This window comes from Tauraco erythrolophus, chromosome 1 (genome assembly GCF_009769465.1).
Source record: "Tauraco erythrolophus isolate bTauEry1 chromosome 1, bTauEry1.pri, whole genome shotgun sequence".
Classification (NCBI taxonomy): Eukaryota; Metazoa; Chordata; class Aves; order Musophagiformes; family Musophagidae; genus Tauraco; species Tauraco erythrolophus.
The window spans coordinates 49,862,536-49,875,512 of record NC_141465.1 but is presented as its reverse complement, the minus strand read 5'-3'; the positions used below and the strand labels follow the sequence as shown (position 1 = coordinate 49,875,512).

The 12,977-nt window shown below is 44.5% G+C and overlaps 1 protein-coding gene across 2 annotated transcripts in view; it reads right to left on the bottom strand.

The window, feature by feature from the left end:
- Positions 1–11,186: 11,186 nt before the first annotated feature.
- The window catches only part of CTPS2 (CTP synthase 2), a 74,033-nt gene continuing 72,242 nt past the window's right edge, over positions 11,187–12,977 (bottom strand). For both annotated transcript variants that reach the window (XM_086609203.1, XM_086609213.1), the window contains one exon: positions 11,187–11,589. The gene's annotated coding sequence lies outside the window, so the exon portion shown is untranslated. The remainder of the gene's footprint in view (positions 11,590–12,977) is intronic.

Here is a 12,977-nt window from a genome sequence, read left to right as displayed (position 1 = left end):
TTCTTTCTTAAAGTTTATGTAGAACTGAAAGGAGATGCTCTCAAGAGTGGTATGCTTTTAAGTCTGTATATACAAGTCTGGCAATAACAATGATGTTAGCAGTAAGACTGCACACACAGAAATCACTCTAAATGGGGAACCTGCTTTATACTCAACTATAAAATAGCACTGACCAAACTTTGTAAAAGATGTCACATTATGCTCCCAAGGCTAAACACGGGGAAAGTACATCAGCCAGCCACAAGCCTTAGAAGTTAATGTTTTGACTGTTCAAAATTTTGGATGCCTGTTCAGTTTCTCAAACCTTGAGACTCAACCAAGGCATGTTATTAGGCAGGTATGTTAGCAGGAGCTCAAGCTCTTCCAGATAGTGCCTGCATTGGAACTTTGCTGAGAAGTGTTTTCTTTTATGTTTACCAGCTTCCTTCTATCCCTTCAGAATAAACGAAATTAAGATTCTGGGTAGGACAGATGAATGAGTAGCACATCCAGCAGTGGAACGGATAATAGGCATTCCTCAGGCTGAGGCTGGTGCTAGCAGAAGCAGAAGCTGGCACAGGCTCTTACGAACCAGCAGGGATAATAACTGGATGGACAAAGCAGTGACGCAGCAAGTTCCAGCCATTAGAGAGAAAAAAGGGGTGCTGTCACTTCTTCTTGTTAAATCTGTGCCACCTCAGAGAAGAGGATTCAAGGCTTGCTTGGCCAAAAAAGAGAAAGCAAGAGGGGTTCTTTTACCTATTTATTATGGCATTGCTTTAGCAAATGGGACTCCTGTGCACTGGCTCCTTTGCTAATGGCTGTTTCTGTCTTTCATTCAGTAACTACTTAAAAATAAATACACAGTCTAAAGACGTGGGCTCAGGTTCTCTCCCTGCCTCCCTCCCAAGGAATCTCCTGTTACCTCACCTGCAGAACCACTGTTTCTCCTACATAGGACCTGTGGGTTATTTTGCGGATTGTCCTAACGTTGTTATAACAGCAATGAACATTGGCACTGAGAACTGATTTTAACCCTGTTGAGTGGACAGCCCCCAAAGGAGAGGCCGGGGGGGATGGCTGCATCTTAAACTCAGGAGGAAATTCATAGAATGATTAGGGTTGGAAGGGACCTCAAAGATCATCTAGTTCCAACCCCCCTGCCATGGGCAGGGACACCCTCCACTACACCAGGTTGCTGGTGGCCAATTGGCATGTCTCCTACATGGTGGGGGAGCACTCTAGGAAACAAATTATTATTTGGCGAGGGAGGGAGGCACGCTACACGATAAGGTCACCCACAAAGGCAGATGCTGCTTAACAAACGCTTACCTGGGCACCCACACCGGGGAGACACTGGCACAGGATCACGGCTGGGCTTAGGCAAGAGAGAGTTGCTAAATTTGAGGTCTTGACTAACACAGAGATGGTTTGAGGCCCACGGGAAGGGTGAATGTTGCTCTGCAGAAGCTTAGGCTCCCCAGCGGTGAGTTTGCTTACCTGATCCCCCAAAACAAGGGATCCAGTTAAATCCAGCTGATCAGAAATGATGAGCCGATAGTAGTGACTAATCCTCATTTCAGCACCTACACATCAGGAGAAGGATCATCTGACCAAATGTAGATAACTGAGCCACTTGGGTCAGGCTCTTCTTTAAGGTTCATGACAAGAACAAAGCAATATCCATGGGTGATTCATCTCATCTGATGATGACTGAAAAGCAACTGGTTTTCTCTGCTAATCATAAAAGGAGCCAGTGGTGAGTAGTTTACATACAGACATTGAAATTTAGCTAAACTGATACTGTGCAGGTGCTTAGATGAGCACAGTTCACCCATTTTAAAACCAGGACTGTGATGCGGCATTTTGCACAATGTCCCACCACTCAAGTAGGACACTTACCAAGCTCAAAGAGGACCCAGATCAGGCCATCCAGGGTGACTCGAGCACTGTGCTGCCTGGTTTCTAGTCTCACGTGAGAATACAGACCCAGCAACCCAAAGCAGCATGTCTGTGTGGAAGTCTGAGGAAGCTTTAAGGAAAAAATTGGCCGATAGCATGGTTAACACAACGCCCATATAGCACAGGAACCATTTTTGGGCGTCACAGGAACACTCGATGGTTTGAGAGCCTTCTATTGGCACACACACATAAGATGCATGTTGGAGGCCCCACAGCAGTGTCCTTCCCCAGATGGTTTCAGAACTGAACAACACTGGTATTTGGAATGGATCTTCACTTTTGTTTCCTCCAAAAGAAACTGAGGTCCGGTGCACAACAACTGCTGTGAGAAACCAATCATATGTAGTAAATGAAGAGGGTTTGCTTCAAAACTACATGTTCCATAAGCAGCAAAAGTGGTATTCAAACTAAAAGACACTCGAGGCCATATTTTTAATTCTCAAATTGATTCCGTGAAATCAGGAGTTTATTGAAGCTGTTATTGGGTGAGGTTATGTTATGCAGAAGCTCAGAGCAGACTATCCTAATTACTCCTTTAAATATAGGGAGGTCTGGATTATGCTTTATCCAAAGACTTGAGTCAGTTCTTAGGTTATCCAAACTATATTACTGTTAACTTCACTACAGGTTTCCAACTGTTAAGTTTCTTAAATTATTAACCACACAGATCATAGAGGTAGAAAAGATAGACTTACCTTTCCAGGAGAACTCCTGAAACACAGAATGTTGTCTACGTTTCAGGCAAAGCTGGATTTCTAGGCTCTGATCCAAATCTATGAGAGCATGTTACGAGAAGTCCAATAAGGCAACCAATTTCAACTGAACTAGGATGTTACGAGCAGGGAAAGTATTTCATATACAAACAAACCATCAAAGTGTAAAGATTAAAGTACACGGCTTTTACAAGATGAAAGACAGTTGAACAGACATTATTCTAGCAGCAGGTCAGCTGCAGGATGCTAGATCCTGCAATTCATGAGGAATTTTAAGGAGCAAGGAACAAGACAGTACTGAAGATGACTCACTTGTATACAAAGAAAGAACAACAGAACTGGTCCACCTCTGTGCTCCATGAAAAGTTAATTCACTTAAAAAAAAAACCCATACTTTACCAAAAAAAAAAGCTTACAGATAAAAGCAAGAGAATCAATATTTCTGGAATCGCTCTTCAGTATGAACTTCCAACTGAGACAATACAGACATTTTCTTTGGATATTTCATTGACGCTTATGTAAACATTCGGAGCCATTTTAATCATAGAATCATAGAATCATAGAATGGTTAAGGCTGGAAGGGACCTTCAAAGGTCATCTAGTCCAACCCCCCTGCAAGGAACAGGGATATCTCCAACTAGATCAGGTTGCTCAGGGCCTCGTCCAACCTGGCCTTGAACGTCTCCAGGGATGGAGCATCTACCACCTCTCTGGGCAACCTGTTCCAGTGTTCTACAACTCTCATGGTAAAAAATTTTTTCCTAATATCCAATCTGAATCTACCTCCCTCTATTTTAAAACCATTACCCCTTGTCCTATCACAACAGGCCCTCCTGAACAGCCTCTCCCCATCTTTCCTGTAGGCCCCCTTGAGGTACTGGAAGACCGCTATCAGGTCACCCCGGAGCCTCCTCTTCTCCAGGCTGAACAGCCCCAACTCTTTCAGCCTGTCCTCATAGGAAAGGTGCTCCAGCCCTCTTATCATCTTCGTGGCCCTCCTCTGGACCCTCTCCAACTGGTCCATGTCCTTCTTATGTTGGGGACTCCAGAACTGGACGCAGTACTCCAGGTGAGGTCTCACGAGGGCAGAGTAGAGGGGAAGAATCACCTCTCTCGACCTGCTGGCCACACTCCTCTTGATGCAGCCCAGGATGCGGTTGGCCTTCTGGGCCGCAAGAGCACATTGCCGGCTCATATTGAGCTTCTCTGAGTGGCGTCCCTCAGGGGTCCCTGTTGGGCCCGGCCCTCTTCAACATCTTTGTCGGTGACGTGGACAGTGGCATGGAGTGCACCCTCAGCAAGTTCGCCGATGACACCAAGCTGTGTGGTGCCGTTGACACGCTGGAAGGGAGGGATGCCATCCAGAGGGACCTTGACAGGCTGGAGAGGTGGGCCCGTACCAACCTCATGAAGTTTAACCAGGCCAAATGCAAGGTCCTACATCTGGGTCGTGGCAATCCCAGGCATAAATACAGACTGGGTGGTGATTGGATCGAGAGCAGCCCTGAGGAGAAGGACTTGGGAGTACTGGTGGACGAGAAGCTCAGTATGAGCCGGCAATGTGCTCTTGCGGCCCAGAAGGCCAACCGCGTCCTGGGCTGCATCAAGAGGAGTGTGGCCAGCAGGTCGAGGGAGGTGATTCTCCCCCTCTACTCTGCCCTTGTGAGACCTCACTTGGAGTACTGCGTCCAGTTCTGGAGCCCCCAACATAAGAAGGACATGGACCAGTTGGAGAGGGTCCAGAGGAGGGCCACGAAGATGATAAGAGGGCTGGAGCACCTTTCCTATGAGGACAGGCTGAAAGAGTTGGGGCTGTTCAGCCTGGAGAAGAGGAGGCTCCGGGGTGACCTTATAGCGGTCTTCCAGTACCTCAAGGGGGCCTACAGGAAAGATGGGGAGAGGCTGTTCAGGAGGGCCAGTTATGATAGGACAAGGGGTAATGGTTTTAAAATAGAGGGAGGTAGGTTCAGGTTGGATATTAGGAAAAAATTTTTTACTATGAGAGTGGTAGAACACTGGAACAGGTTGCCCAGAGAGGTGGTGGATGCTCCATCCCTGGAGACGTTCAAGGCCAGGTTGGACAAGGCCCTGAGCAACCTGATCTAGTTGGAGATATCCCTGTTCCTTGCAGGGGGGTTGGACTAGATGACCTTCGAAGGTCCCTTCCAGCCCTAACCATTCTATGATTCTATGATTCTATGATTCTCGTCCACCAGTACTCCCAAGTCCTTCTCCTCAGGGCTGCTCTCGATCCAATCACCACCCAGTCTGTATTTGTGCCTGGGATTGCCACGACCCAGATGTAGGACCTTGCATTCGGCCTGGTTGACGCGGGCCCACCTCTCCAGCCTGTCGAGGTCCCTCTGGATGGCATCCCTCCCTTCCAGCGTGTCGACAGCACCACACAGCTTGGTGTCATCGGCGAACTTGCTGAGGGTGCACTCCATGCCACTGTCCACGTCACCGACAAAGATGTTGAAGAGGGCCGGGCCCAACACGGACCCCTGAGGGACGCCACTCGTGACCGGTCTCCACTTGGACATCGAGCCGTTGACCACTACTCTCTGAGTGCGGCCATTGAGCCAATTCCTTATCCACCGAGTGGTCCATCCATCAAACCCATGCCTCTCTAGTTTAGAGAGAAGAATGTCGTGCGGGACATTTTAGGGGAATTACACAAATATGAATCTCCTATATAACAGAAAGTATGTAGATTCTTTTCATATCCTTGTTTTAGATGAGTCCTTAATTCATTTCACCCTGTCAGCACACGGTGGTTAACAATTCAGATACAGTTAAATACCTGAAAAATCTACACAGTACTGAGAACCTGATACAGGGAGACATTAAGTTCATTGCCATCAAAAATATAAAGGCTGCTCACTGGCAAAATGAGTGAAACCCTTGAAAAAAGCTCTGACCATGTCAACATGGTGGGGACAGGGTGGACTGGTAAGAGGAAGAATTTGTCTGGAAGTTATCACAGAGCTAACAGCTACCAATTCACTATGCTAGCAGGGAAAAACTAAGCACTATGTGGGATAAAATGCTGAGGCACAGAAACGTATCACAACTCTCATGCAGATGCCCAAGTGAAGAAGCCTACTCCTGCCTGTACACAAAGGTGAGGTGTTATTCAGTCCTAGGTTCAGAAGGGATTCTATCATTTGTTTGCTTCCCTGTCACGTTGCAGTGAGTTTCCCCAGGATGCTGGAGGAGGCTACATGTTCTCCCATGGGCAACATTATTCTCAATCCCTCCTTGATCCACCTTACTTCCTTTCTCGGCAAACTTTAGTCACCTCACATATGCAAACAGTGAAGCTGGGGAAAATGAGCTGAAGCCAGTCCCACAGATGTTTCCACAGCCCCTGTTCAGCTCCGTGCTGATCTGTCTTCACTGCCAGCTGTAGCCAAGCTGACTCAGAAGTCCTATATGCTGTAATTATACTCCCTATTGTCATCAAGACACACACAGAGCTTGGGGAGAACCTCTCATTTGCATTGCTATGGTAACCATAACATTGCTCCCATGAGGAGCTTAGCTCAGGTTGGTAAGTCACTTGCAGCTCTTACGCTTAATCCTCCCTTAACCTCCTCCGCACCCTTTTGGGCAGCAAGCCCCTGCCCTTGGGGTCATTTTCAACCTGCCTTTCCTGAAAACTTCCTTTTTCTTGGGACTGCAACTCATGCTTACACAGGCTCTTACACAGACCTGTCTTCTCTGCTTTCAAGCTGTTACTCAACACCTCCAGTGTCCTCCTGGCAAACTAGGGCTTGGATGGCTGCAGAGGAATTTAGGAGAACCATGCCTGAGTCCCATGAATCCCAGGTGACAGGAAGCCCTCTTTGGTACCACCCTGGAATCAACAAAGTCACACTTTGTGTGATATGAATATAAGACCACTTCAGTGGCTTCAGAAGAACAGCAAGTGAGTGCAGGATCCGGCCCACCCTTCCACAAGTACTCCTTAATGAGGAGTAGTCTGGTTGGCCAGGCAAATCTTCCTCATTGTCACAGGAAAACTTAGATATAAGCCTCTCCATTAGACTCAACCTCTGCAGGCATTACATTAGCACATGAAGGTTATCTCTCCAAGCTGCTAAATAAACTAGGAAAGAAACCTCAGCTTCAAGGCAGTACATGTTAAAGTATGTCAAGCAGATCCTAAAGGACTAAAGGACTTCACATGTAAAGATTATAGTGAGACAGGAACCTATGCTGCTGAGATGTAATACTTGACTAGAGATACTCAGCAAGATACACCTCTGTCCACAGTATCAGTTAAGTGCAATACCTACCCTACAGTCACATCCAAACTTGGATGCTGCTCCCCTCGTTTACAAACAAGCACAGACTCTGGTCCAACTCAACCAAGCTATCAAACCTTCTGTGAGGGAAAACCTGAGTGTAGGTGGCGTATCAGCACAGGATCGCTTTCTGGATGAGATAGGCATAGATTTTAAGTGTCATCCTCCAACACACTCACCAGGTCTTCCTAACACCCAACAGGTCTTCAGACACATTTTCCCAGACAGAATAGTTTAGCTGTCTTTAGGCTAGTAAACTATATGGGCTCACAGAACACATGCAGGAACGGGTACACGATCATCCACTCTGGCAAAATACAGGACAGCTTTGTCCCAGGGTATCTAGCACTCTCCCCCAGGCACCCTTCTGAGAATTAGCATGCACTAGGGACCTTTCCCAGCAGGCAGCCTGAATGTGGCCCCCTTCTTTGGACACAAGCAAGTTTCATAGAATCACAGAACAGTTGAGGTTGGCAGGACGTCTGGAGATTGTCCAGTCCAATCCCTGGCTGAGAGCAGGGCCAGCTACAGCAAGTTATTCAGGGCTGCATCCAGTTGGGTTTTGAGCACCTCCAATGATGGAGACTCCATCACCTCTCTAGGCAACCCGTTTCATTGTTCAACCACCTGCACCATAAAAAAGTTCTCTCTTTAAGTAGAATTTCCTGTGTTTCAGTTCCTGTCCATTGCCTCTTCTCTGTCACTGGGCACCACTGGAAAGTCTTGATCCATCATAGAATCATAGAATGGTTGGGGTTGGAAGGGACCTTAAAGATCATCTAGTTCCAAACCCCCTGCCATGGGCAGAGAAATCCTCCACCACACCATGCTGCCCAAAGCCTCATCTAACCTGGCCTTGAACACTTCCAGGGATGGGGCATCCACAACTTCTCTGGGCAATCTGTTCCACTGCCTCACCACCCTCAATCTTTAATAAATACCTCACATCAGGTATTTATAAACATTGATAAGATCCCCCTCTAGCCATCACTTCTCCAGACTAAATGACACCAGCTCTCTCAGCCTCTTATCATATGATGGATGCATCATCTCCATTGTCCTTCACTGGACTCACTCCAGTACGTCCATGAAAGTTCAGCTGTACAGAAGCAATCTCAGCCACTACAGTTGGGCTCAAAAGAAACTACTGTCCCTGCCTTAATTTACTATCACGCATACAGCCCTTGAGCCTAAGCATCAGTCAACTGAGCCAACATAGGATGGAAAATATAGATTTCAGATCTTGCTGTGCTCTAATATATGCTAAACAAGAGTTTTAACCAGTTGTACTGATGTAGACAGTTTAGTCGATTAGGTTACCTGCTCAAGAGTTCATGGTTCTCAAGGAGGAAGAATGGATCCAAGTCTATCAAGACATGATCACGCAACGTACAGAAGCAGATAATTCTCTCAGAGTAAATATATCTTTCTTTCTACACCTCTTTCACTACATACCCCATTTTGGAATGAAAACACCAAAACAAACTGCTTTATTTCATTGTTATCCCTTACAAGAATCCAAATTCCGTTATTCACATGCAAATGAAAAAAGACATCAGCAACCTCACTTTGTTAAAATTTGGCGAGTATTGCTGTATTAGCAGGCTTTCTTGTCCTGCCACAGCACTAACAAAATACTGTTCTCTGCTAGATTGTTGTATCAGGTGCAAATATAAAAATGGAAAACTAATACGTTTCCACTGAAGGTCCTTGAACAGGACGAAAGGTCTGAAAGCAAAAGCACGCTTTGCAAACATTTTGCTTCAGAAGGATAAAAGTCAACCTTCAAACTTAGCCCTCTCTCCATGCTTAGGAACTGTTTGTTCAGACTTTGGACTGTGTGTGTAAGGTTTGGCTTTTTCACATCTCCTCTCTCTTTTAGCCTAGCGATAGGTTGCTTGTGACAATCATGCTTCATTTCACAGAATGGTTGAGGTTGGAAGGGACCTCTCTAGGTCATCTGGTCAACCTCTGCGGTTCATGCACAGTCACCTAGAGCCAGTTGACTAGGACCATCGTCCAGACAGCTTTTGAGTATTTCTAAGGATGGAGACTCCACAACCTCCCTGGGCAACGTGCTACCACATGGTCACCCTCACAGTGGAAAAAGTGTTTCCTGATGTTCAGATGGAGCCTCCTGTTTCAGCTCGTGCCCATTGCCTCTGGTTCCATCATTGGACACCCCTGAGAAGAGCCCAGCTCCATCCTCTTTCCACTGTCCCTTCAGGCATTTATACACATGGATGAGATTTCCCCCCTCAAGCCTTCTCTTCTCTAGGCTGTACAGTCCCAACTCTGGCAGGCAGATATTTTGCCATCTCCAGGAAAGCAGGGCTCCATCATATGTAACAGTGACTTCGGAAGACAAGCATCTTATCTCCAAACGTCCCTCCTACTTTCTCCAGCTTTTATTGCTGAGCATGATGTCATATGGTATGGAATATCCCTTTGGTCAGCTGGGGTCCTCTCCCAACTTCTTGTGTACCCCCAGTCTACTCAATGGCGAGGCAGCATGAGAAGCAGAAAAAGCCTTGAGACTCTAAGTGCTGCTCAGCAGTAACTAAAACATCCCTGTGTTACCAACACTGTTTTCAGCACGAATCCAAACATAGACCCATACTAGCTACTATGACAAAAATTAACTCTATCCCAGCCAAAACCAGCACACTCTCAGCCTTTCCTCACAGGAGGGATGCTCCAGTCCTTTAATCACCTTAAGTGGCCCTTCGCTGGACACCGTCCAGTACGCCCATGTCTCTCTCGTACCGCGGAGCCCAGAACTGGACACAGCACTCCAGGTGTGGCCTCACCAGGACTGTATAGAGATCATTTCTCTCAACCTGCAGGCAACACTCCTAATGCAGTCCATGATTTGGCTGGAAAAGGCTCGTTTGCCTTCTTCCATTTTGGAAATAGCATGCTGCTGCTTCTGTCAGCCCAAGAAGGAGATGGATCTCTTGTGACAATGATGTGCTTGTCTTGAGGATACCGTTTTGTGTAGCACAGGTGGCAGGAAGAGGGTTAGTAAGGGCACTGGAAGATCAAGGTGCTGTTTCCAGCTTCACCCCAGGTTGCATGTCTTTTTGTCCCCTCAGTTTTTTGGATAAATCACACAGACAACATAACTGTGACATGACTAAATGAAAAATTCCCTCCACACATGACTAAATGAAAACTCCCATCACAGTTCACAATTGGCACCATGATTCTTTAACACAGTTGCTGAACACTTCTGAATAACACAATTTAATATATTTGAAAATACATTTGCACATTACAGACAATCTTAGGAAATGTTTCCTCTTTCACAAACCAGTGGCCAGTGTCTCTCATTGGAGAAGACACACAGTGACACCAATTCTGTCAATACCTGCTATTTCTAAGGCACGCGTTTGCAAATCGCTTTAGAAAAACACTGCCATACGAATATATTTTATATTTCATCACCATTAAAGCTTCTTCTAGCGAAGAGATAAATTGGCTGTGTGACATGAGATTCTTTAAAGCAGTGCAAAGCTCTCAAATTGACTGTTTTAGACAGCTATAATAAGGGGTATGGTGCTTTTTATTTTTGTACAGATATTTACGTTTTGATGAATTAAAAAAGTCACTTTGCCCAAAACCAAAATGTAACACAAAGCTCAAAATTCAGAGGTTTTCTTTATAGGAAAGGGTGCCTCAGTCATTTGGAGTCCTTCAGTTATGCAGCTCAGGTCCAGCTTCTGTGACAGGTCTGATGATGTCACATTGCCGCCAATGGGATCCAGCCTTAAACACAATATAACACCTCTCACCTTCCCCTTCCACCTCAGCAATTGAGGCTGCAGTCCTGGCTTTGCAGAGCTGCCTGCAATTGCCATGCAGTGGAACAACTTGTGATTTCTAAATTAAAACACACTGTTCTATCCTATTGGGAAATGAGCATCATGACCATGGAGTGGTCACTGGATGAGGGAAAACAAGAGTGAACATTAATTCACCTTTATACCTATTTATTGAAATTAACTTTGCCTTTCAGGAGAAACAGCAAATAAACTTGAACTTTTTAAAGTGAAATCACTTATAAAAGCAATGTGAAAAGACGTGTATCCAACATCAATTATTATAATCACAAAGAGCTGAAATATAGTAACAATTTCTCATTTGTACATATTGAACAGGAAAAAGTAAAAAAATATGTATATACAACAAGCTTAATAGAAAAACAAACCTGAAACAATTCTCTACTGCTCATGGACAAGACAACTTTCCCTTAAATTTCTTAGTGCATTTCCTCTCATTCACAAGAACTAATGCATTTTATCTTCCTGTTCTAAGGCAAACTGAAAACAATAAAATCTTCCTTCAAATTAAGAAGAGTTGTGAACTAGTGAATTAACACATATCCACCTGAGATCATTCTGAAATACAGGACAAGATCAGTAATGATCAACAGCTAAGGTGCACAATCATTTTATAATTTTTAAAGAGAAACAGCATTTATATAGAACAGGTTTTGCTACAGGACAGTAAAACTCTTCTGTAAAGAGAATTATTGAAAACGGTATAGGAGGAGACACTACAAGGATCATAAGCAGCTTATTCTTCTCCTTTCCTCTATTCAATACTGTCCTGTTCCCAACTTTCTGTAAAAACAAAAAAAAAAGAGGGAGGGGAAGGAAGAATAAGTATTAAAAAATTAATTATTAAAATTATGTCTTCTCTCAGTCTATTTCATGCTTATGCCAGTTTCTCTCAAATCCGTTGACTGACTTCAAAGCAGTCCCACAGTAAATACTACAAGTACAGGCATTTCATCTAGATCAAACATAAAGCAAACCCACAAAGCTAAACATAGTCTACATGGGTATTCATCTCTGATGAATGTGTAGAATTAACCCTGAGATAAAAGTAAATGAGTCGATGCTTCTATCCTTCTTTTACATCTGGAATTAGTTACTTAATCCTTTTTAGAGTAATTCTGTTGAATACAATTAGTATCCACTAGTGACATGTTCAAACAAAATCAGCTTGACTATTGATAACTACTTAAAAGCATCACAAAAGCACATTCATCCAAGCACTGAAAAAAGTCACAACTGCAATGGTAAACAGAGAATCACCATTCGTAAACTCCACTGGGGAACGCAAGGTCAAAGCTAACGGGGCTGTCCTCTACTATGTGTTGGTCTCAAGAAACAGAGCCACAGTGATGCCTGGAGGTGGGAAGGGCAAGAGTGAAAAGGAACACTTTGCCACTCTGGGCCATGCATCAATACTGTACCTGTATGCACCAGATCATGGAATCATTTAACATTCTGTTCTCCACTCTCATGATTTGGGGATGTATTATTATCTTTAACACATGATACATGAGAGGGAAAAAGAAATAAATCAAAAATCACAGAAGAAATTCATACTGCAGCTAAGGACTAAATCCCAGTTTCCAGCATCTCATGTCAGTGTTTTATTCATGAGACAATCAAGCAGAAATGCATCATTCATACACAGCCTTAATCATTTGTTTGGCACAGCTGCTTAGTGACTACACCACGTGAGGCAAATCAAATCAGAGGGGAAAGTTATATCCTGCTTACAGAAGTGCTCAGAAATACTGAAAAGCATGAATGTACTCATGTATCGGAGTACCACACCACCACAACTCTGATGCACCTGTGTAGGGAGAATAAAGTAAGACTAAGATTCGAGCCCCAGATCCTGCAGAGGTCAGCTGGCCCACAGAAAATATGATCTCCAAACTGAAAGGAAATCTATGGCTACCATATTTACAGGTGAAAAAACAACCAACTTAACATCACTTTAGCAAAGCCTATGGCAAACAAAGCTACGATTTTCTAAAACTTCTTTGTATCTCTATCACTCTGCAGATTAAATCCAAGTATTTATCTTAGGATGCTTTTGTTGTATCAATGCATCAAATGCAATTACAGGTGAATATTAATAGAAAACAAAGTCATGTCAACATGGTGTACTCGAAGTGATCCAAACTTGCAAACTGAAGTAACAAAAAAAG